The sequence below is a fragment of the Aquarana catesbeiana genome, linkage group LG04 (genome assembly GCF_042186555.1).
Source record: "Aquarana catesbeiana isolate 2022-GZ linkage group LG04, ASM4218655v1, whole genome shotgun sequence".
Taxonomy (NCBI): Eukaryota; Metazoa; Chordata; class Amphibia; order Anura; family Ranidae; genus Aquarana; species Aquarana catesbeiana.
The window spans coordinates 483,595,236-483,619,793 of NC_133327.1; the positions used below are offsets into that span (position 1 = coordinate 483,595,236).

Consider the following 24,558-nt stretch of genomic DNA (forward strand, 5'->3'; position numbering starts at 1 on the left):
AAAAAAAAAAAGACAAAAAGGTGACAAACAGGGGTAAAAGAAAGAGTGGGGAAGATAGTGAGATGGGAGAGCGAAAGTGGCCATTGTGCTATACAATGGCCGGCCCTCCGGCCAGGCATAAAATTTTCCCCTGGTCCTGGCCAAAAGGCCCGGCCCAAGAGGCAGGTGCGAAAAACGTGTGTTGTGGTGAAGTGACCATGGTGCCATAAAATCAAGTGCTTTCACACCGTGACTATACGGCACCCCTGAACTGCCACTTCAGGGGCACATTCACCACTGGCTTTTCGAAAAAGCCCCGACCCCCCAGCCCAGACCACAGCAGACCCCACCACAGGCAGAAAGGATATGGAGATCAGGAAGCCGGAAAGAGTCCTTTATCAGGCTCTGCCGTCGCTCCCATCACTCCCTCCTAATTACATTCGGGAAGTACTAACCACTCCCCCCTGTAAGAGGGAAGTAAGCGTTCTCTCCCAAATAACTGTCCGGAGCTAGATCTGCCCCAATCCAGGCCAGAAGGCCAGGGTCCCGACCCTCTGGCTCAGACCCCGTGGTTCTCCATCCCCATCAGAAGGCTTCCCTTTCGGCTACAAACCGCTCTAGGTCACCTTCACTCCAGCAGGTTTTGCATAGCAACCGCAATCCCATCTCTATTTCGCCATAGATCAGGGACGGAAGCAAGCGCCACCTCCTGGAAACTGATAAGAATAGATACTACACTTGATCTTCGCCAAAAGGCCGAGAAGCAATTAGCAATAATCACGCCTCAGTTGAACCTCATTGGCTATGATACTGCCACTGCGCAAAGCTCATTCGCTTTCTTTACTGGTACAACTGGTGATGCCCACTCGCTGTGCTCTACCTTGGAGATGACACCTTGTTCCTCCAGCCGACTTAGTTCTGCTTCCACTCCTGCTCGCAGTGCGAAAGGTACTGTCCGAGCTTTGAAGAACTTAGGCTGAGCGTTGGGTTTCAGCTTGAGTCTTACACAGTCGTGCTTTATTTTCCCCAACTGGTCATCAAAGATCTTTGGGAAACGTTGCTTTAGGGACACCACCCATCCCTCATTATCTCCTAATGGAATTGTAACAGTGTTACAGGGATTTATGGTGATGTCTGGCATACCAAAGTGAGCAATCCAGTCCCTCCCAAAAAGAGGGACTGGAGGGACATTTTCTAGGATATATAATGGCAGTCTCTTTGTCTGACCCTTGTACAATACTTGTACTTTCGCATAACCCAGTGGGTGGAGTATCTGCTTTGAATATGTCTGCAGTTTGATTGGTGTTGGGCGGACAGTTGTTTGGGTCTGAAGTTGTCTCCATTGTTTCTGGGTGATAACTGAAACTGCTGCTCCTGTGTCTACATCCATCTTGAGTTTCTTTCCCTCCACAGTTACCTCTACAGTCATTGCGGAGGGTGCTGAATGCATATGATGTATGTCTAATCTGTGGAGCACTTCCTCATCCTCTGACTCAGATGAGGATGTATATCTTCCCACCATATATGTCTTTGTCTTGGGGTTCAGAGGTTGTTTATCTCGCACCTTCTTGCTACGGCAAACTCGTTTAAGATGGCCTGTCTTACCGCAATTATGACAGGTCTGATCCTTAAACCGGCAGACTTTGTGGTCATGGTCTGTATTTCCACAACGGTAGCAGGCTGACTCCCGACTTGGTGGGGGTCTGTATTTCCAGTTTGTGGCAGTTGGCTTGACTGCTGTTCTGAAAACTTCATGTTTCACCTCTTCCCTTCTGCCCTGGGGGTTCAATTCCTCTGTATCTTTCACAGCCATTTCCATCACTGAAGCTATTTCAATTGCCTTTGTAAGGGTAAGATTTTCTCTGTTAAAAGTCTCTTTTGGCTAGACTCACAATTCAGTCCCATTACAAACTTATCTCTCAGTGCAGTAGGTAGATACTCCCCAAAAGAACAGGTAGAGGCTAGTCTGCGAAGGGCGAGCACATAAGCTTTAATTTCTTCACCTGGCTGCTGCTGCCGCTGATAAAACCGAAATCTTTCTGCAATCTCTAGTGGTTTAGGCTGGAAGTGATCCTCTAACAGTGTCAGGAGCTCTGCCAATGTCTTAGTTGCTGGCTTTACAGGGAAAAGGAGATCTCTAAGAGTGTCATATGTCTTAGCACCAACCACTGTCAGAAATACTGCTACTTGCCTGTCGTCTGGGATGGCATTTGCACTGCAATACTGTTCCAGTCTCTCAACCCAGGAACTCCAGGATGTCTGTTCCCCATCAAATTCACCTAATGTCCCGATCAATGACATTTTCCTGCTGGGCTCTGTGATTGCTTTTATCCAGATGACAATCCACACTGCCTTTGTCTCTCTCTCAGACTGATAGACACTTTGTAAATCCCATCCTCGTCGCCACTGTTATATCCTCTGAGTTGTGAGAGACACAAGACTCTGGTCTGGAACAATGGATGTTTATTTCAGTACACACTGTACACTGCAACATGCATCTCAGGACAGGTACATCTTATATGCTTCCTTACATGTGCTCTAAGATGGCTACTATACCCCTTGACCCTTGTCATCACTCCTGGGTGGAGCCAGCCTTAAAGTGACAGTACACGTGGAACCTTTCAGGTATAACAACGTGACTATCTCTTCCCTCGTAAACCATAAAACTATATGTATAGCCTGTGGCCCGGTCAACAGAGCTTATACATCTTGACCCCGTATCTGGCATGCTTGCTGGGAAGATACTGTTTGAAAGACAAGCGGGCAGAAAACTCAATCAGGGACTCCTCAACACAGACAACTTGATGGGGAGTAAACAAGGCTGCAAAACGTTGGTTGAAGTGGTTTGCGAGGGACCGAATTTTAAAGAGCCGATCGTATCTAGGGTCTCCATGAGTTCATTGTTGTTGAAGTGCATGAACCGCAAGATCTGCTTGTACCATGCCCTGGTCATGGAGGCAGAGAACACGGGCATATGGTAGATTGGGTCAGTGGACTATTTTAACTATGACCATGTTGAGGGCATACAAATTACTTTGGTCCACAATAGATCTATAGAGATCTCTAATGAAAAACGGTGAATAAAAATCTAGTGACATAAAATAAACTGTTTCCACCTGAATTCTGGGTTGACCAGGGAATGGGGGAAGTACGGGTGCTGCAGAAGTGGTGGACTCCCAAGTAGGATTGGCAAATTCTGCAGGAAGGAAACTATGGGCATAAAACAAAGGATTTGCCCCGGGACTTGAATGAAGTGGGTACCGTTTCCGTCAGTAAACAAAACAGTAGTAAATACAGTATATGGTTTATTCAAGTAAAATTGTTTACATGCATAGATATCACCAACAATTGCCAATTTAAAAAAAGATACATAAACAAGGAGTATTGATACATAGATGTATTAGCAGTCATAGTATACTGGCATCATACTACCCAACGTGTTTCGTGAGATCCAGCTTGCTCTTCAGGGGTGGTTGTGTGTAACAATGTGCCTAGGATGAAAAAGTATATATTTGGCAATATGACAAAGTATTAATTATAAAGGCACAGGGTAGGAGGGGTTATGGGTCCCCATACTCACCTGAGCTTGACCATGGCTACAGCTGTGTGGTTCCAAGACGGCGGCAGCAGGTGCCTCACCAGGGAGCTGAGGGGGCAGAGTCAATGGGACCTCGCCAGGGGCCAAACGGAGAGCAGGCATGGCATGGATATAGTGCTGTATCCCTAGAGACCTCGTTAGTCCATAAAGAGTATAGGCTGTGAACATAAGTATGTTTGTCAGGCATCTAAAGTAGTGAAGTAAAGAAATGAAGTAGAATCAATAAGTATTCGCATAAAGATATGTATATATGAATGAAAGGCCTGGGCCAAAGAGACATGGAGATGGTTAGAAACATAGGATAGCAGAGAGATACTAACAAGTGACAAGATAGGAAAGGAGAGAGAAAAGAGAGGTGGACTGTGATTGTGTAATAGTAGTGTACTGATGTATCCCTAGAGACCTTATTAGTCCATAAAGAGTATAGGCTATAAACATGAGTATGTTTGTCAGACATCTGAAGTAGTAAAGTAAAATCAATGAGTATTGGCATAAAGATATGTATACATGAGTAAAAGGCCTGGGCCAAGGATGGTAGGGACATGGAGATGGTGGAAAACATAGGATAGCAGAGGGATACTAGAAAGTGACAAGATGAAAAAGAGAGGGGAGAGAGGTGGACTGTGATTGTGTGGTGGACACTATGGGCACAACGGGCCTGTCTTTGTCTTCTTGGTGGCAGCGGGACACTACTTGTGCTTGCCACCTCGCCAGCTTGAACTGCACTTATGGGACTCACCACGTCACCACGTGATACTGCAGTGATACTACAACCAGGGTGTACTAGGCCGCTGGTGCTTGGTAGTTCAGAAGGATGAGCAGCACTAGTACTTCTCTGCTCCATACGAGAGCCCTGCGGTTCTTGCACCTCAACAACAGCAGAAGATTGGGGTCTGGTACGCCTGACCTTGGCAGGGACCACAACTCCATCGTCAGAGCTATCCGTCATGGAGCCGCTGTGGTCGACAGGATCGCATTCTGAGCCTGAATCTGACAGATGAGTGACTTCCTCATCACTATCTGCCATGCTCAGAAACGTGTAGGCCTCTTCACTAATGTACCTTCGATTTGCCATTTTGGGCTCTAAATTTAGTGGTACACTAGTGAGACTCACAGGTAAAAAAGCTCCTGACTGTAAGCAACTGTATCAAAACGCTACCAAAAAAAACTGTTAGCGATCGCAGGTATCAGGCCTGATTCTGCAAATGCTGCAGTTATGTGTTTAGTGTTTTGTAAGTGACAATGATTGATTGATACTGCACTTGGGTGGGCTGGGCTCGGCGGAGGGGCAAAACGCAGGTACTAGCAGGTATCTGGGCTGATCCCGCTAACACTGCATTTTTGGGAACTCTAAACTGCTGGGGACGCTAGTATAGATCTGATCAGATCAGATATTGATCCGTTCAGACACTATACCACTAAGGGAGGTGTATGCTGCATGTGTGGGTGTTAGCAGTAATAGCAGTAATCTGACCCTGCCTGGGGCGATGCAGACCCTAACTGACCCTAAAACCTAACTGATATCACCCGCCGGGCGATCGGGGTTAAACCTTTATTGGGTAATAAACGGCGGATATAAAAAACAAACTGACCAGCATTACCCGTAACACTTATACGGTGATCACTGGTGAAAGGGTTAACTAGGGGGCAATCAGGGGGTTAAAACCTTTATTAGGTAGTATATGGGGGTACCTGACGCTATAAAAAGCTGACGGTGAACCTAAATTACTAACAGGCTAAATAGCGTCACCCGTGACACCAATACGGCGATCAGAAAAATGATCGATTAGTGACACTGGTGACAGGGGGTGAAAGGGTTAACTTGGGGGGGGGGGGCGATCAAGGGGATAAACCTTTTATTAGGGGGATACCCTACACTTAAAATGGGCCTACCACTAATTGCCCCAACACTTATAACAGTCACAAAATGACACCAATGCAGTGATCAGTAAAAAAATAAAAAAACTGCTATTGGTGTCACTGTGACAGGGGGTGCGATCAGGGGCAATTTGTGTCCCTTTGTGTACTGGTGTTAGTGTGCTGTTGGTGCAAACTAGGGATGAGCTCCGTGTTCGAGTCGAACCCATGTTCGACTCGAACATAGTCTGTTCGCCCGATTGCGAACGATATGGGCCATTCGCGCCAAATTCGTGTGGCGCGTCACGGCCCATAATTCAATGCAGCATCGCAGTGCATTGCTGGCTGATGATTGGCCAAGCATGCACTATGACCCGCATGCTTGGCCAATCACAGCGCCGTCTGAACAGAGAGCCGTAATTGGCCAAAGCCAAGGAGGCTTTGGCCAATTATGGCTCAGGGGATTTAGTACACGCCCCACACTATATAAGGCCGCCTGCACGGCGGCCCTGTGTAGTGTGTGTTCCGGCGTTGAAAGAGATAGACAGAGAGACAGTGTCATTTGATTTAAGTTAGATAGTTTAGGCAGGACAGTCAGTGAGTTAGCTGCACTTACAGTGTATTGTGTATATATGTATATATGTGTATATATATGCATCCCAGGTGATATATTTAAGCAAAAACTTAAAAGACAATTATATAATTAACATGTTAATTAACACAACACTTAAGGCAGCCCTGGTGACCAGACAGTTCGTCTACGCATGTCAATGTGATCAGCTCTTTCAAGAATCATGTATTGTTCAGAATTAACAACCAAGAATAGTCTTTGGGCTAGTCCCTGAAAATAGTCTCTCAAAAATGTAACAAAAGAATGATTAATATAGCAATACCAAATAACAGGGTGAATGTGGACAGAAAAAGGTCCTTGCAGCCAGTGTCCGTGACAGTGCTCCCCCCCGTCCCATAGTCCGGCAGACCCAACTAGATCCACCATGGATCAGCTTGGGGCTGTCCGGGAGAGTTTTATAGTTCAGTTTGCTGGGAAAGTCCATCAGCGTTCCCATTCTGCTTTCCTGGCCGATACTGTATAGTAAAATTGTAAGGCTGCAGTGCCAAGCTCCATCGTAACAAACGTCCATTATCCCCGGAAACCCGATTAAGCCAGATTAATGGATTGTGGTCGGTGAGCACCGTAAAAGATCATCCGTAGAGATAAGGTTGGAATTTCTTGAGAGCCCACACCAGCGCCAAACACTCCTTCTCCACGGCTGCATAACCGACTTCCCTGGGTAGCAGCTTCTGACTGATGTAGGCCACTGGGTGCTCACGGCCATCAGGTCCTACTTGGCTCAATACTGCCCCCAGCCCAAATTTAGAGGCATCTGTGTGGACACAAAAACGTTTGGTTGGGTCAGGGACGGCTAGAACAGGAGCTGAAGTTAGTGCATTCTTTAATCGTTGGAAGGCAGCTTCACACTCGGAGGACCACAGTACTTGTCGGGGAAGGTGCTTCTTAGTCAGGTCTGTCAGGGGCTTAGCGATGAAACTATATTGCGGGACAAATTTCCTATAGTACCCAGCTGTGCCGAGGAACACCAGGACCTGCAGCTTTGATGCGGTCTAGCACGACACCCAGGTGAACCAGATGGTCCTCCCAGGTATCACTGATCGCAATGTCGTCCAGATATGCACAAGCATAGTCCTGGAGGCCATCAAGGAGTTGGTCTACCATGCGCTGGAAAGTTGCCGGTGCATTCTTCATCCCAAATGGCATTACTTTAGACTGGTATAAGCCAAATGGGGTAAGGAACGCCGATTTCGGAATAGATTCCGCATCCAGAGGAATTTGCCAGTACCCTTTGCATAGGTCAAGGGTTGTCAGAAATTTTCCCCGAGCAATGCGATCTAACAGATCATCGACCCGGGGCATAGAGTAAGCATCAGTTTTGGTGCACTCATTTAATCTGCGGTAGTCTACACAGAAGCGAGTTGTGCCATCCCGCTTCGGTACAAGGACAACCGGGGAAGCCCAGGGGCTGCTGGATGGCTCAATGACTCCCAGCTCAAGCATCTCCTTAATCTCATGACGCATCCCCTCTCTCACTGCGTCAGGTATCTGGTAAGCCACCTGTCTTATGCCGCGTACACACGGTCGGACTTTCCGGCATACTTGGTCCGGCGGACCAGAGTGTGCCGGACAATCCGCCCGTGTGTGGGCGGCGGCGGACTTTTCCGGCGGACTTCTTCCCAAAAGCCCGCCGGACCTAGATTTTAAACATATTTTAAATCTTTCCGTCGGACTCAGTTTCGGGCGGAAAGTCCGCTCGTGTGTGTGCTGGTCCGACGGAAAGCCCGCTCGTGTGTAGGCTGGTCCGACAGACCAAATACGACACGAGGGGATGGTATTGCATCTCGCGCTCGCTGCAATAGGAAAAACAAATCTTCCTATTGCAGCGAGCGCGGGGCATACCAGGCCCTTAGGTCTGGTATGGATTATAAAGGGGAACCCCGCTACGCCGAAAAAACGGCGTGGGGCCCCCCCTAAAATCCATACCAGACCCCGATCCGAGCACGCAGCCTGGCCGGTCAGGAAAGGGGGTGGGGACGAGCGAGCGCCCCCCCCCCTCCTGAACCGTACCAGGCCGCATGCCCTCAACATGGGGGGTGGGTGCTTTGGGGGAGGGGGGCGCCCTGCGCCCCCCCCCCAAAGCACCTTGTCCCCATGTTGATGAGGACAAGGGCCTCTTCCCGACAACCCTGGCCGTTGGTTGTCGGGGTCTGCGGGCGGGGGCTTATCGGAATCTGGGAGCCCCCTTTAATAAGGGGGCCCCCAGATCCCGGCCCCCCACCCTATGTAAATGAGTATGGGGTACATGGTACCCCTACCCATTTACCTAGGAAAAAAGTGTAAGTAATAAAACACACTACACAGGTTTTTAAAATATTTTATTAAACAGCTCCGGGGGGGGGATCTTCCTCCGGCTTCGGGGGTCTTCTTCCGGCTTCGGGGGTCCCTCCGCTTCATCTTCTCCCGGCGTCCGGTTGGTTCTTCTCCGCTCTCCGGCCTCTTCTCCCGGTGTCGCAGGTCTTCGGCCGGCCCCTCCGCTCTCTTCATGTAGCTCTATTGCGAGCGGAGGTCCGGACTTCTGGGCTTCTTGGCTTCTTGGCTTCTTGGCTTCTCTTCTCTTCTCTTCCCCCAGATGTTGACACGACGCTCTCTCCGGCTGGACTGGTCTCTGAGGGCTGCGTTGTGACTTATATAGGCGGAGACCCCGCCCCCATATGATGTCACAGTCCCTTGGGCATGCTGGGACTGTGATGTTTTAGGGGGCGTGGTCGACCACGCCCCCTAAAACGTCACAGTCCCAGCATGCCCAGGGACTGTGACATCATATGGGGGCGGGGTCTCCGCCTATATAAGTCACAACGCAGCCCTCAGAGACCAGTCCAGCCGGAGAGAGCGTCGTGTCAACATCTGGGGGAAGAGAAGAGAAGAGAAGCCAAGAAGCCAAGAAGCCAAGAAGCCCAGAAGTCCGGACCTCCGCTCGCAATAGAGCTACATGAAGAGAGCGGAGGGGCCGGCCGAAGACCTGCGACACCGGGAGAAGAGGCCGGAGAGCGGAGAAGAACCAACCGGACGCCGGGAGAAGATGAAGCGGAGGGACCCCCGAAGCCGGAAGAAGACCCCCGAAGCCGGAGGAAGATCCCCCCCCCGGAGCTGTTTAATAAAATATTTTAAAAACCTGTGTAGTGTGTTTTATTACTTACACTTTTTTCCTAGGTAAATGGGTAGGGGTACCATGTACCCCATACTCATTTACATAGGGTGGGGGGCCGGGATCTGGGGGCCCCCTTATTAAAGGGGGCTCCCAGATTCCGATAAGCCCCCGCCCGCAGACCCCGACAACCAACGGCCAGGGTTGTCGGGAAGAGGCCCTTGTCCTCATCAACATGGGGACAAGGTGCTTTGGGGGGGGGGGCGCAGGGCGCCCCCCTCCCCCAAAGCACCCACCCCCCATGTTGAGGGCATGCGGCCTGGTACGGTTCAGGAGGGGGGGGGCGCTCGCTCGTCCCCACCCCCTTTCCTGACCGGCCAGGCTGCGTGCTCGGATCGGGGTCTGGTATGGATTTTAGGGGGACCCCACGCCGTTTTTTCGGCGTAGCGGGGTTCCCCTTTATAATCCATACCAGACCTAAGGGCCTGGTATGCCCCGCGACGGGGCTAGCAAGGTGTCAATCTCGCCGATAAAAGCGGCAAGATTGACATCCTTTTCTAGTCCCGTCGCACCTGAGTCACGTTCAAAATGAACGGACTTGTCCGTGTGTGGGCAAGTCCGTTCATTCTGAAAGTCCGCCGGAACTCCGGCGAAAGTCCGTCGGAAAGACGGGCGGACTTAGCCCGCCGGAAAGTCCCGGCGTGTGTGGGCAAGTCCGTCCGTTTTAAAGTCCGGCGCACCTGGCGGACAAAGTCCGTCGGAAAGTGTGCCGGACCAAGTAGGATAGAAAGTCCGCTCGTGTGTACGCGGCATTAGTGGCTGTTGTCCCGGGGTCTCCAAACGGTGCACTGCCATAGTAGTGTACCCAGGGACTGTGGAGAACATTTCCCTTCTCTGACTAAGGACCTGTCTAGCTTGTTCTCTCTGCGTCGGCCCTAGCTGGTCGTCAAGCTTTATCGTCTCTATCCCTGCAGTAATTCTATTTAGCTCCGGGAGCACCAGCAGGGGAAGATTCTCAGAATCTTCCACAGCTGGAGCACATATAGCGGCTACCTCTCCTGATCTTTCCCAGTATACTTTCAACATGTTCACATGAAAGGTCCGTCGGACTCTTTCATCCGAACATTTAGCCACTAGGTAGGTTGTGTCAAAGAGCTTTGCCACAACCCGGTAAGGTCCCTGCCAAGTGGCCTGTAACTTGTCCTGCTTGGTTGGCCTGAGGGCAAGAACCTTCTACCCAACCTCCAGAGTGCGGTTCTGAGCAGTACGATCGTACCATCATTTCTGCCGCCTTTGGGCAGCCCGAAGGTTCTCTTGGACGGTGTCCGTGAGCTCCTTCAGTCTGTCCCTAAACTCAAGAACGTATGCTATGATAGAGGACCCTTGGGGATCAATTCCCCCTTCCCAGTGGGCTCTGACTAGATCTAGGGGCCTCCTCACCCACCTCCCATACAGTAACTCAAACGGGGAGAACCCAGTAGATTCCTGCGGCACTTCCCGATAATCAAAGAGAAGGTGTGTCAGATATCTCTCCCAATCCCTGTGAGAGGTTGCAAATGTCCTAAGCAGCTGTTTCAGTGTTCCATTGAACCACTCACACAGTCCATTGGTCTGGGGGTGATAGGGAGAGCTCTGTAGGGGCTTTATCCCACAGAGCCTCCATAACTGCTGAGTGAGCTCAGCAGTGAACTGGGTCCCCTGGTCAGAGATGATTTCCCGAGGGAAACCCACCCTGGAAAAGATCCGGAGCAAAGCATCAGCCACAGTTTCTGCATGGATATTTGCAAGGGGAATGGCCTCCAGGTACTGGGTGTTATAATCCACCACAGTAAGGATATATCTCTTCCCAGGACTAGGTCGGGGCAATGGTCCAACCAGGTCTACGGCAACGCGGCTAAAGGATTCATCAATGATTGGTAAAGGGTGTAGGGGAGCTTTCAGCGGGCCTCCATGCTTACCCACCCGCTGGCATGTGTCACAGGTCTGGCAATACTGTCGGACATCCCCTGTAATCCCTGGCCAAAAAAACGACTGAGTCAGAAGGTGGAGGGTCCGGGACATCCCCAGGTGTCCAGCTAAGGGTATGGCATGCCCAATGTGCAGCAGGTCATGCCGATATTTCTGTGGCACAACCAGCTGCCGCTTGGGTGGATGGGACGCTGTCTTTCCCTCAGTAACCCGATAGAGTAATCCCTGGACCCACTCTATCCGCTCCCTCTCCAACCCCCCAGGGTCCAATCCTGCTCTTTCCCTATAGCTAGCTAGGGAAGGGTCACTAAGAGTTGCCTGAGCAAAGTCTTGGAGAGAAGCCCAAGTCGGAGTAGGAATAGCTGGGGTAGTACAGTCTAGGTCAGGGGTGACAGGTCTTACCTGGGTCCCATCCTCGAGGGAGCGCACCTCCACCCGGGCTTGCTGGCGGGTGGTTACAGGGTAGGCTTCGGGGATATATCCAGGGAGAAGGCTGAATTTAAACATCCCAAGTCGTTGCCCAACAAAACCTCTGCAGGCAAGTTCTGCATTATTCCCACTTCCACTTCTTTGTGGAAGGGAGAGGATTACCCTCAAACCATCATGAGGGCAGACAACCTCAAACCCCCCACCGTTAACCACCAAGGAGACCATACTATGATCAGCAGGAACGATCAAGTTATGGAGGTAATTACACCCAACACCCTGGTTATGGTCCGCCTAATAACCAGGGAAATTGGCATGATGGTAGACCGCCACATCGAGGTGAAGGGAATAGAGTCCAACATAATTATTATGATAGGGGATATCAGTCCAATCCCCCCCCCTCAACGACGGGGTGGACAATACAACTCCTATGGCTACAAAAAACAGCACGGATACCAGCAAGGTACCCCGCATAGGTCTCAAGGCAACTATGAATACCGACAGGGAACACCATATAGAGGGAACTATCAACCTCATAGAGGTCCCCCACCAAATCAATATCAGCAGAGGGGTTATCCCTCGGATTCATATGGGAATACACAAAGGGGTGCTGTTTACTATTCACCAAAACCTCAGAGAGTGAGGTATAATAGTTACCAACCTTTGGAGAACAATGAAGATTTTTTTGATGATGAGTCTTTTTTTAGGGGGGACCAGGGGAGGGCCCTCTCACGAGTTAAGAAATCAAGGAAGAGAGGTGGGAGAGCAGGAAGAAGAGTACAGCAGAAAAAGAAGGCGAGAAGATTAGGAGAGGGGATTTTTAACCTCAGTGGGGCTCCGCTTTCAAGGGAAGAACTGCTGGTACTCGACAAAGGCATTAAGTTCGCCCCCAAGAAAGGACTCAACAAATTTGAGACATATATTGGAATACAAAAGTTTATCCGAAAGTTGAATATTAAGAAATATTATGCCCTGAATCCTATTGAAAAAGCCACTGTAGATACCAGGTACACCAATCTGAGGAATAACTCGGTTTTTAACCCCAATATAGTCAACAACAAATACGTTGATCTGTTTAAGAAATTGGTGACAACTGAACTAGAGCAATTACCCATAAAGAAATTTTATGAACATAGGATTTTACTAAAGGTTTGAACTCACTAAACAAAAGAACAGATATAGTGGTGAGGCCAGCGGATAAAGGCGGGGGGATAGTTGTACTATCCCTACAGCAATATAATGTGGAAATGGAACGAATACTGAGCGATACTGACACTTACCGACCATTGGACAGGAATCCTTCCAAATCCTTCAAAAGTATATTAGAAAATATCGTTCATGATGGTGAGGAAGGACTCCTGAGTAAACATGAAGCGAAATATCTTGTCCCTACAGTCAGCAAGACACCGGTGATATACTTCCTACCGAAGATACATAAGGATAGTAAAAACCCCCCGGGAAGGCCAATAGTGAGTGGCATTGAATCTTTGACTTCCCGGTTGGGGGAATATATAGACATCCACCTGCAACCACTGGTGAAAAAAACAAAAGCCTACCTCAAAGGACACTAAGCACACATTACAGCTATTAAGTGAATGCAACGCACGGGATAATATTATTATGGCCACAGGGGACGTAGCCTCACTGTACACCAACATAGACCATGAGGGGGCCATGAAAGCAGTTGAGTGGGCCCTTAGGAAGGAAGAACCCGTAGATGGAGATTTTATTATATTTATCCTTAAATGTTTAGAATTTTGTTTACGCCACAATTTTTTCTGGTATGGGAACAAGTTTTACTTACAGATAAAAGGTGTCGCTATGGGCGCTAAATTTGCCCCCAGCGTAGCAAACTTGTATATGGCCAAATGGGAAGAGGAAGGAGTTTTAAATGGAGTATGTGATAATATTTTATTATACAAGAGATTTATCGACGATCTGCTGATCATCTGGAAGGGGAGCATGGAGGCATTAATGCATTTATTGGATTCCATGAACCACAACGATCTCAATATCTCCCTAACCTGGGATGTTAATAAGGAAAGCATCCATTTTTTAGATCTGGAAATTTTTAACACCAATGAAGGTATCATTACCAGATCATTTTTTAAAGTAACAGATCGTAACTCTTATATACCCATTACCAGCTGTCACTACAAACCCTGGCTGAAGAACATTCCCAGGGGCCAATATATGAGGATGAGAAGAAATTGTACGAGAAATGAGGACTATGAGTTGCAGTCCAACAAGCTAAGTAACATGTTCCTAGATAAAGGATACCACAGTGATTTCTTACAGAAAGAAAAATTGGAGGTCGGAAGTCTTGATAGGGACTACCTATTAAGAGACAAGATTGAAATCACGGAAAGTAACGCTAATGACAATATCAGTATCGTTCTTGATTACTCCCTACAAAATAACGAAGTACAAAAAATTATACATAAATACTGGAATATCCTAAAGCAGGACACTCACCTTAAAAGTGTGCTCCCGGAGAAACCTAAAATTGTTTTTAAAAAGGCACCCAATCTAAGGGACATATTGGTACACAATGTAGTTGAGCCACCCCCCCCCAAATCCTAGAATGTTTTGGGATCTTAAGGGCTTTTATGGATGTGGTAGATGCTACAGTTGTGTGAGAGTTCCAGGGAATGATAGAAGGTTAAAGGAATTCCATGATCCCAGAACCCATCAATCTTATATTATCAGGGAATTTATATCGTGTGACACTATTGGGGTCGTATATGCTTTAAAGTGCCCATGTAATTTTATCTATGTGGGGCGTACCACTAGAGCCCTAAAAGACAGATTAGAGGAACACGTACGCAACATCCGCAAAGGGTCAGACAAACACCATCTATACATCCATTTTGAGAAAATGCATAATAAAAGTACGGTGGGGATGAAATTCTGGGGGCTCGAGGCCCCTAAACGACACTGGAGAGGTTCCAATTTCACGAGAGATATCAGCAAACGGGAATCTTGGTGGATACACCAATTGGGTTCTCTGTTCCCTGGGGGGCTTAATAGGGATTTTGATTTAACATGTTTCCTCAGTAATTTTTAATTAATTTTAATATTTAATTCAATAAGGGTATTGCTTTTGATTATTACACCACCCAGATGGTTTTTATGCAAATTATATTTCAAGCTGGTTTCTACATATATTTTCAATAGTACCTGGATTGGTACTGTTTTATATGGTTTTTATTATTTTATTTTAATATTTTTTATTAATAAAATTGATTTTATATATTTGTTATAGGATATATTATATAAGTCGTAATTTTGATATGGCAGAAAGGTTAGGGATACGTATTGATTTTAATTTATTTTAATAAATTTATTACACTAATATGGGGACCCGATACTTAGATCTTTTTTATGATTTAAGTGATTTTCAGTAGTCTCTTAGGAGGAGAAGTTTACAACAGTGTATCAGTTCATAACTGCAAGGGGGTTCATAGGTATAAATGGTGCCAAAACTCCACACGGGGTGAGGGCTGGAACCGATTCTGTATGAGGGGACACCTTGCGTATGGATCTTCTAGGTTTCAAATGAAGACAACAAGTAGTAGAAATGAATATCCTTACCGGAAAGGGTGGACACGGTCACCATACGGTGGAGTGTCTTACAGGCTTGGGGGATCCAACGATCCCGAGGATATCTGGCTGAAGAGGTCCCGATGTGAAGTCGCATCTAAGACGACCATCACCGTGTTCGGTAGTATGGGGGTTCTCGATGTTGAAAACGTAATTGCATAGTTTAGCGCTGCATGTGTCCCATTTATATTCATTTGTACACTGCCTACCACACTGTTACATGCTGGGGGCTATCACTTATATATTCTCGTAATAGCGCAATTATTGAATAGTTTTATTAATTATATAATTAACATGTTAATTAACACAACACTTAAGGCAGCCCTGGTGACCAGACAGTTCGTCTCCGCATGTCAATGTGATCAGCTCTTTCAAGAATCATTTATTGTTCAGAATTAACAACCAAGAATAGTCTTTGGGCAAGTCCCAGAAAATAGTCTCTCAAAAATGTAACAAAAAAAAAGGATTAATATAGCAATACCAAATAACAGGGTGAATGTGGACAGAAAAAGGTCCTTGCAGCCAGTGTCCGTGACATATATATATATATATATATACACACACACACATACACACATATACATACACACACATACATACATCATATACACACACTGTATTCAGTTTAGCTAGATCCGTTCCTGTTATCTTAACAACTGACAGGCAGGCTTGTCTTGTTACAGTATTTACAGCTACCTGAAGAAAATTGCTGGTGTTCTTTTGATCCTATTAGTACCACAGTCAGGCAGCTAGACTATTTACAGTTAGTGTAGTGCGTCCTCCTCACAGTGTTCAGTTAAAGCTACAAGTTAGTTTAGTGTGACCTCTGCACAGTGTTCAGCTAAAGCTACAAGTTAGGGTAGTGCTTCCTCCTCACAGTGTTCAGCTAAAGCAACAAGTTAGTGTAGTGCGACCTCAGCACAGTCTTGAGCTGAAGCTACAAGTTAGTGTAGTGCGTCCTCCTCACAGTGTTCAGCTAAAACTACAAGTTAGTGTAGTGCGAGCTCTGCACAGTGTTCAGCTAAAGCTACCTGTAGAAAGTTGGTGGTGTTTTCCTGATCCTATCACTACCGCAGGCAGCTAAATAAGCTACAAGTTAGTTTTTTGCGAGCTCTGCACAGTGTTCAGCTAAAGATACCTGTAGAAGGTTGGTGGTGTTCTCATACTACAGGCAGGCAGTTGATTTTGCTAGCTGCAGAATCTATCTATCTATCTATCTATCTATCTATCTATCTATCTATCTATCTATCTAAGCTTAGTGCAGGCCATTAGTTAGTATGTCTGGAAGGCCAACAAGGAGAGGCAGACAGTCACAAGCCAATAAAAGAGGGCAAGCAGGCTCTGTGTCTAGAGGCAACAGTGCTGGTCGTGGAGATGGTGCATCCTCATCAGCACGTGGCCGTGGGACACGCTTGGCCTTTTTTTTGGCAGCTGGCCATGTTGAGCCGCAACATGCGGAAGACTTGGTCAAGTGGATGACCAAGCCGTCCTTATCCTCCTCATCCTCGCTCACCCATGCTCAGGTTACTTTGTCTGGCAAAGCAGCTGCCAACGTGGCCTCTTCCCTCGGCTCAATGGTATCAGTGACTCCTTCCCTAGTCCCACCATGTCCTCCTGAGGAGTCCCTCGAACTGTTTAACCACAGTGTTGGGTACATGCTCCAGGAGGATGCCCAGCGTTTAGAAGGCTCTGATGATGATAATGAGCTAGATGAAGGCAGTAATGTGAGCACGGACAGAGGGGGTGCCCAAGAAGGACAGCAATCTGGCAGTCATGCTCCCCCTGCTGCAGCATACTGCCAGGTTTGCTCCAGTGATGAGGAGGGAGGGGATGATGAGGTCACTGACTCAACGTGGGTGCCTGATAGGAGAGAGGAGGAGGAAGCACATCACCAACGAGGCAGGATGCCCTCCAGGGGCCAGTCTAAGGGCAGCACACGGACTGCATCACACCCCAAAGCTCCACATGTGCAGGGCGCTGCTGTCTCTGCGCGTTATTCCAAAAGTTCTTTGGTGTGGGCCTTTTTTTGAGACAAGTGCTTCAGATCGCACCGCTGCTATTTGCAACATATGTCTCAAGCGTATCTCGCGTGGCCAAAACATCTCCCGCTTGGGCACCACATGCTTGACCAGACATATGTTGACCTGCCATGCAGTTCGTTGGCAAGCGTATTTAAAAGACCCACACCAAAGAACAAAGAGGACCTCTCCTTGCTCCTAATCAGCTGAGATCTCCAACCCCACTATACCTTCAGTCCTCTGAGACCTGCACTGAGAGGAATGAAGGTGTAGAATTAGGTGTGTCACAGCCAAGTACTTGTGGGCAATCTGCTTTCGGTACACCAACGTCAGATTGTACCAGGCAAATTTCCCTGCCCCAGCTGCTGCACCGCCGAAAGAAGTTCGCTCTCAGCCATCCACATGCCCAGCAGTTGAATGCTAGCTTGGCTAAATTGCTAGCACTTCAACTGCTGCCTTTTCAGTTGGTAGACTCTGCCCCCTTCCGTGAGTTTGTGAAATGTGCGGTTCCTCAGTGGCAGGTACCCAAACACCACTTTTTCTCACGGAAGGCGATTCCGGCTCTCTACCAGCATGTGGAAGGCAATGTCCATGCCTCAATGGATAGGGCAGTCAGCGGTAAGGTGCATATTACCGCTGACTCATGGTCCAGCAGGCATGGACAGGGACGTTACCCAAGTTTCACCGCGCATTGGGTGACTCTGCTGGCAGCTGGGAAGGATGCAGGACAAGGTGCAGTAGTGTTGGAGGTTGTTCCGCCACCACACCTCCAAAATGCCACTACTAATGATTGTGACACACCTCTCCTCCACCCCCTCCTCTTCTTCCTCCATGGCCTCTTCCTGTGCTTGGTCCTCGGAAACAGCGGTGCTCCCTAGTTGTTCAAGGGGCTACGCAAGTATGCAGGCCAAAAGATGCCATGCGGTGCTTGAGCTGGTGTGCTTGGGGGACAGGAGCCACACTGGGGCAAAGGTTCTGTCAGCTCTGCAGGGGCAGGTTCAGAGGTGGTTGACGCCAGGCCAACTTAAGGCAGGAATGGTGGTTTGCGACAATGGCACCAACCTCCTCTCTGCCCTCCGACAGGGACAAATGACCCATGTGCCCTGTTTGGCTCACGTCCTTAACTTGGTGGTGCAGCAGTTCTTGGGCAGGTACCCGGGCTTACAGGATGTCCTGAGGCAGGCCAGGAAAGTCTGTTTGCATTTCCGCCGGTCATATAATGCCAGTGCTCGGCTGGCAGACCTCCAAAAGGAGTTTAACCTGCCCAAGAACGGCCTAATCTGTGACATGCCCACCAGGTGGAACTCAACGCTGGCCATGCTGCAGCGGCTGCACATGCAGCAGAGGGCCATCAATAAAAAATAAGCTAATGCGCAAACCAATAACAGTCAATCAACTGAAAAGGGGGTAGGCTAACCAAGAGCTGCCAGCATAAAACAATGTCCTCACATGAACAGAACCAAATAAATAAAATACCAAAACATATGCGGCGCTCCTTATGCCCACACTGTTTGAAACTAAATATACAACAAATAGAAATTATAATTGCCACAGAGAACTCAAAAGACTAATAGGAAGTGCAATGCGACTCCACTGGAACGCATAAACAATGCGACTGATCATACAAACCCGTAACTCACATATAAAAATAAAGATAGTGAGAATAACATAAAAGGTAAAATCATGAATGAAAAAAAAAATGTATATTCAATATTGCATAAATATCAAACATATAAATGGAATGAATTCTTGAATAATGAAGTGCTATATACTAAAATAGATCAATGTGAATAATAAATATGAAGATGAATAATTGAATCATACAGTGCAATCCGCTGAAATAAATAAATATGTGCAAATTTCATAAGGCTACCAATCAAAATATAGAATCATACAGTGCAATGTACTAAAAATATATACTGTATTTATTGGTGTATAACACTCACTTTTTCACCATGAAAATTGGGTGCAAATAGTGCGTGCGTGTTATACGCCAATACTTCCGTTTTAGCTGCCTCGGAGGGGACAGGGAGGGCGGGCAGGATGAGCACCGTCAGATTACATACAGTGAGAATCTCCTGTTTACTTGGCGGCCTCTGTAATAGGAACTCCTGTCTCCTGGGCCGCCATTGGACCACTGTATAGTCTATCATAGGAGATTCTCACTGTATGTAATCTGTCGGCGCTCGTCCCGCACCCCTCCCTGTCCTCTCTGGGCTGCAGATGGGCATCGATCAGGCTGCACTGATGGCAATGGTGAGGCTGCATTGATGTGGACTGATGAGGCTGCATTGATGGCACTTGTGAGGCTGCAGATGGACATTGATCAGGCTGCATTGATGGCAATGGTGAGGCTGCAGATGGGCACTTCAAAGTTCCTTATTTAAAATTTTTTTCCTGAAACTTCCCTCTTAAAATGAATGTGCGTGTTATACGCCTGTGCGTGTTATACGCCGATAAATACGGTATGTGCAAATTTCATTGAGAATAACAATCAGAATCAATTCCTAAACAGTGATGTGCAATTCATTAAAGTCCATAAAAGTGCAAAAAAATTCCATAACAATCCGTGTACAAAAAATGTGTGAAAATTGTCCCAATAGAACGTGAAAAAAGGGTGTATTCCCAAAAATTCATGCAATAAAGTTCCTGGTGGCCGTAAAGGCAGATCTTCTAATCATGCATGAAAGTGCAAGTGCAGTGGACATTAAGTAAAAGCAGTAACCAAGGTGGATGAGTGCTTCCAAAACGGGCTCCGGGGTGCGACACCTGTTTCCCCCAGCCTCTCACCTGAAGCAGCGACCCCAATGGGCCAAGTCAAGCGTAGGCTGACAAGCGGTGTAAGTCTCCCCAGGCACAGCAGCTTCCGATGGTAAGCGCAGTTAATATCCAGCCAGCGATCATACTCCCCCGTTTAGTAGGTAGGCAAATCAGCAGTAAGAGAAAGAAGAAGGCTCCATAGTGCAGTAGTTTAAAATTTAATAGATAAAAACAAATAGTAATTTACATATAGGTACAGTAATAGCAGCTAGAAATCAAGAGCTGTCGGGTTCAGCCGTACCCGACAGCATCGACACCTGGCTCCTCCCTGACGCGTTGCATCACAACACACGTGACTTTCTCAAAGGGTCAAGGAGTCAGGAGTCGGCCGGTATATTTATACGATCTCAGCCGCTGTCACAACAATAGCAGAAACATAGAAAACTAAAAGCGATCTATATATAAGAACAACCTAGTCCATCTACAGGAGGCATAATTCTGAATAATTAAAATAACAAAATAACTTTAATAACCGATCATAAAAGAAAATAATAAAATCAGAAAAAGGTGAGGGAAATAAGTCTGTCTAAACCTCAAGCGCCATCTAGTGGAGAAAGAATAGACATTACTAAAACATTCTAATACACGGCTGACAATTTGAACACTCAATCCTGTAGGAAAAAGAGAATAAAGAAACAGCCTAATCAAATCATAAAGACATAATTCTGGATGACAGAAGGTACCAAATATAATGTGATAATCAATTAAAAAGTGAATAATTAACACAAGGGAATAAATCTGTCTACATCCCAGCCGCCATCGAATAAAAAAGGAATTGTTAAAATGCAGAAGTTCAATATAGGCAAATGCAAACGACAAAAACTGGCCACTTAGCAAGAGAAGGACAATATAATACATAATTACTAAATGGCAAATGATAATCGTACCATACTTTAAAACAATATCGAAAAATAGGAAATGGCTCAAGACTTATAACTATCCCAGAAATACCTAGTGAACTCAGACAACATTTATAATAAAGTTAGTAATTCTACAAGAGTAAACGAGACATACATGAGGAAAGGAAATATAAACCTACCAGGGAATAACAACTAGAGATATTTAGATGGAAGGTAGGGTATCTTTCACTTCCAATATCCCCTAATTGGCATAAATTAAATACAAAAGAATAAAATAATAAAATATTAAAAATTAGAAATAAAACAGTTAAGATCAAATTCTACATTGTGCCCTAGTGGCACCAATGTACGTATTTCGTATATCCATCTAGACTCAGCCGGACTAATCTTGATAATCTTGTTATCCCCCCTCCAGTGGGGTTTATATTTTTCTATTCCACAAATTATTAGTGATGAGGGATCACTATTATGATATTTAGCGTAATGTCTTGATAAGCTGTGCTTATCAAAACCCTTTTTGATATTCTGAACATGTTCCCTCAATCTCTTCCTTAACCCTTTCATGACTAAGCCTATTTTTGAAATTTGGTGTTTACAAGTTAAAATCCGTATTTTTTGCTAGAAAATTACTTAGAACCCCCAAACATTATATATATTTTTTTAGCAGAGAATCTAGAGAATAAAATGACGATTGTTGCAATATTTTTTATCACACGGTATTTGTGCAGCGGTGTTTTAAACGCAAATTTTTGGAAAAGTGACACTTTCATGAATTTTAAAAAATCCAAACAGTAAAGTTACCCCAATTTTTTTGTATAATGTGAAAGATGATGTTACGCTGAGTAAATAGATACCAAACATGTCACCCTTTATAATTGCACGCACTCGTGGAATGGCGACGAACTACGGTACCTTTGAATTTCCATAGGCGACGCTTTAAAAAATTTTTACGGTTACCAGGTTTGAGGTACAGAGGAGGTCTAGGGCTAGAATTATTGCTCTCGCTCTGACGATCGCGGCGATACCTCACATGTGTGGTTTGAACACCGTTTACATATGCGGGCGCTGCTTCCGTATGCGTTTTCTTCGCTGCACGAGCTCGCGGGGACAGGGGCACTTTAAAAAAATTTTTTTTTTTTATTTATTTTATTTATTTTTGTATTTTATAAATTGTGTTTAAAATTTTTTTTTTTTTTTTTTTTTTTTACTTTTATTGCTGTCACAAGCAATGTAAACATCCCTTGTGACAGTAATATGTGGTGACAGGTACTCTTTATGGAGGGATGGGGGGTCTAAAAGACCCCCCATCCCTCCTTTACACTTCAAAGTATTCAGATCGCCGAAAACGGCGATTCTGAATACTGTGTACTTTTTTAAATTCGGCGCCATGACGTCGCTTCCGCATTTACAAGAAGAAGGCTGGAACGAAGCCACTCGCAGCTTCGTTCCAGTCCGCCCCCCAGCCGCCGAAGGCAGCGGAACGGACACCGGGCCTCCCGATCGCACGGGAGGCCCGGTAACAGCGGCGGGAGGCGGCGGGAGGGGGGGGATGTCCCCTCCCGCTCCTCCGGTATAACAGCCGAGCGGCTTTTAGCCCCATCGGTTGTTATACTCGGGTAGCCGTTCGCCCGCTGAAAACAACGGTACCGGGATGATGCCTGCAGCTGCGGGCATCATCCCGGTATAACCCCGGAAAGCCGAGGCCGCATATATGCGTTCGGTCGGCGGAAAGGGGATAAAGCCCTCTTGGTTCTGCCAATATATTGGATTTGGCATGGGCATTCTAATAAATAGATGACCCCTTCACTACGACATGAAATAAAATCTTTTATTACATAATTCTGTGATGTAACTGTTGAAGTGAAACTCAATTTCTTTCTCTTACTTTCTTTCTTATGTCGACATGCATAGCAGTTTTTGCATGGGTAATATCCTTTACCTTCGAAGAAAGAAAACTTACTCCTACTCGGAGGGTCCAAGACGTTTTTTGCCAAGTGATCCCTCAAAGTGGGGGCTCTTCTATACACGAAACTAGGTTTTTCCGGAAGGATAGTGCCTAGATGGCAATCAGCTCTAATAATATTCCAGTATTTTTTTTAAAAATCTTTCTATTTGTTTATACTGAATATTAAAATAAAAAATGATCACTTTTTAATTATCACATTATATTTGGTACCTTCTGTCATCCAGAATTATGTCTTTATGATTTGATTAGGCTGTTTCTTTATTCTCTTTTTCCTACAGGATTGAATGTTCAAATTGTCAGCCGTGTATTAGAATGTTTTAGTAATGTCTATTCTTCCTCCCCTAGATGGTGCTTGAGATTTAGACAGACTTATTTCCCTCACCTTTTTCTGATTTTATTATTTTCTTTTATGATCGGTTATTAAAGTTATTTTGTTATTTTAATTATTCAGAATTATGCCTCCTGTAGATGGACTAGGTTGTTCTTATATATAGATCGCTTTTAGTTTTCTATGTTTACTGCTGATTTGCCTACCTACTAAAACGGGTGAGTATGATCGCTGGCTGGATATTAGCTGCGCTTACCATCGGAAGCTGCTGTGCCTGGGGAGACCTACACCACTTGTCAGCCTACGCTTGACTTGGCCCATTGGGGCCGCTGCTTCAGGTGAGAGGCTGGGGGAAACAGGTGTCACACCCCGGAGCCCGTTTTGGAAGCACTCATCCACCTTGGTCACTGCTTTTACTTAATGTCCACTGCACTTGCACTTTCATGCATGATTAGAAGATCTGCCTTTACGGCCATCAGGAACTTTATTGCATGAATTTTTGGAATACACCCTTTTTTCACGTTCTATTGGGACAGTTTTCACACATATTTTTTGTACACGGATTGTTATGGAATTTTTTTGCACTTTTATGGACTTTAATGGATTGCACATCACTGTTTAGGAATTGCTTCTGATTGCTATTCTCAATGAAATTTGCACATATATATTTTTAGTATATTGCACTGTATGATTCTATATTTTGATTGGTAGCCTTATGAAATTTGCACATATTTATTTATTTCAGTGGATTGCACTGTATGATTCAATTATTCATCTTCATTTTTATTATTCACATTGATCTATTTTAGTGTATAGCACTTCATTATTCAAGAATTCATTCCATTTATATGTTTGATATTTATGCAATATTGAATATACATTTTTTCATTTATGATTTTACCTTTATGTTATTCACACGAACGTTAGAACCCCATTGACGTCTATGGGACTCAAACATTTGAAATCAAAAGTGCTCATTTTAAAGGCTAATTTGCATGGTATTGTCCTAAAAAGGGTTTGGGGACCCGGGTCCTGCCCCAGGGGACATGTATCAATGCAAAAAAAACTTTTAAAAACCACCGTTTTTTCGGGAGCAGTGATTTTAATGATGCTTAAAGTTAAAAAAAAAAAAGTGAAATATTCCTTTAAATATCGTACCTGGGGGGTGTCTATAGTATGCCTGTAAAGTGGCACGTGTTTCCCATGCTTAGAACAGTCAATGCACAAAATGTCATTTTTAAAAGGAAAAAAAGTCATTTAAAACTGCTTGCGGCTTTAATGTAATGTCGGGTCCTGGCAATATGGATGAAAATCAGTGAGACAAACAGCATGGGTACCCCCCAGTCCATTACCAGGCCCTTTGGGTCTTGTATGTATATTAAGGGGAACCCCACACCTAAATTAAAAAAAGGAAAG

The 24,558-nt window shown here is 45.9% G+C and overlaps 1 pseudogene; it reads right to left on the minus strand.

The window, feature by feature from the left end:
- Positions 1-742: 742 nt before the first annotated feature.
- On the minus strand, positions 743-807 carry LOC141142020 (U4 spliceosomal RNA; annotated as a pseudogene).
- Between the last annotated feature and the right edge of the window lie 23,751 nt (positions 808-24,558).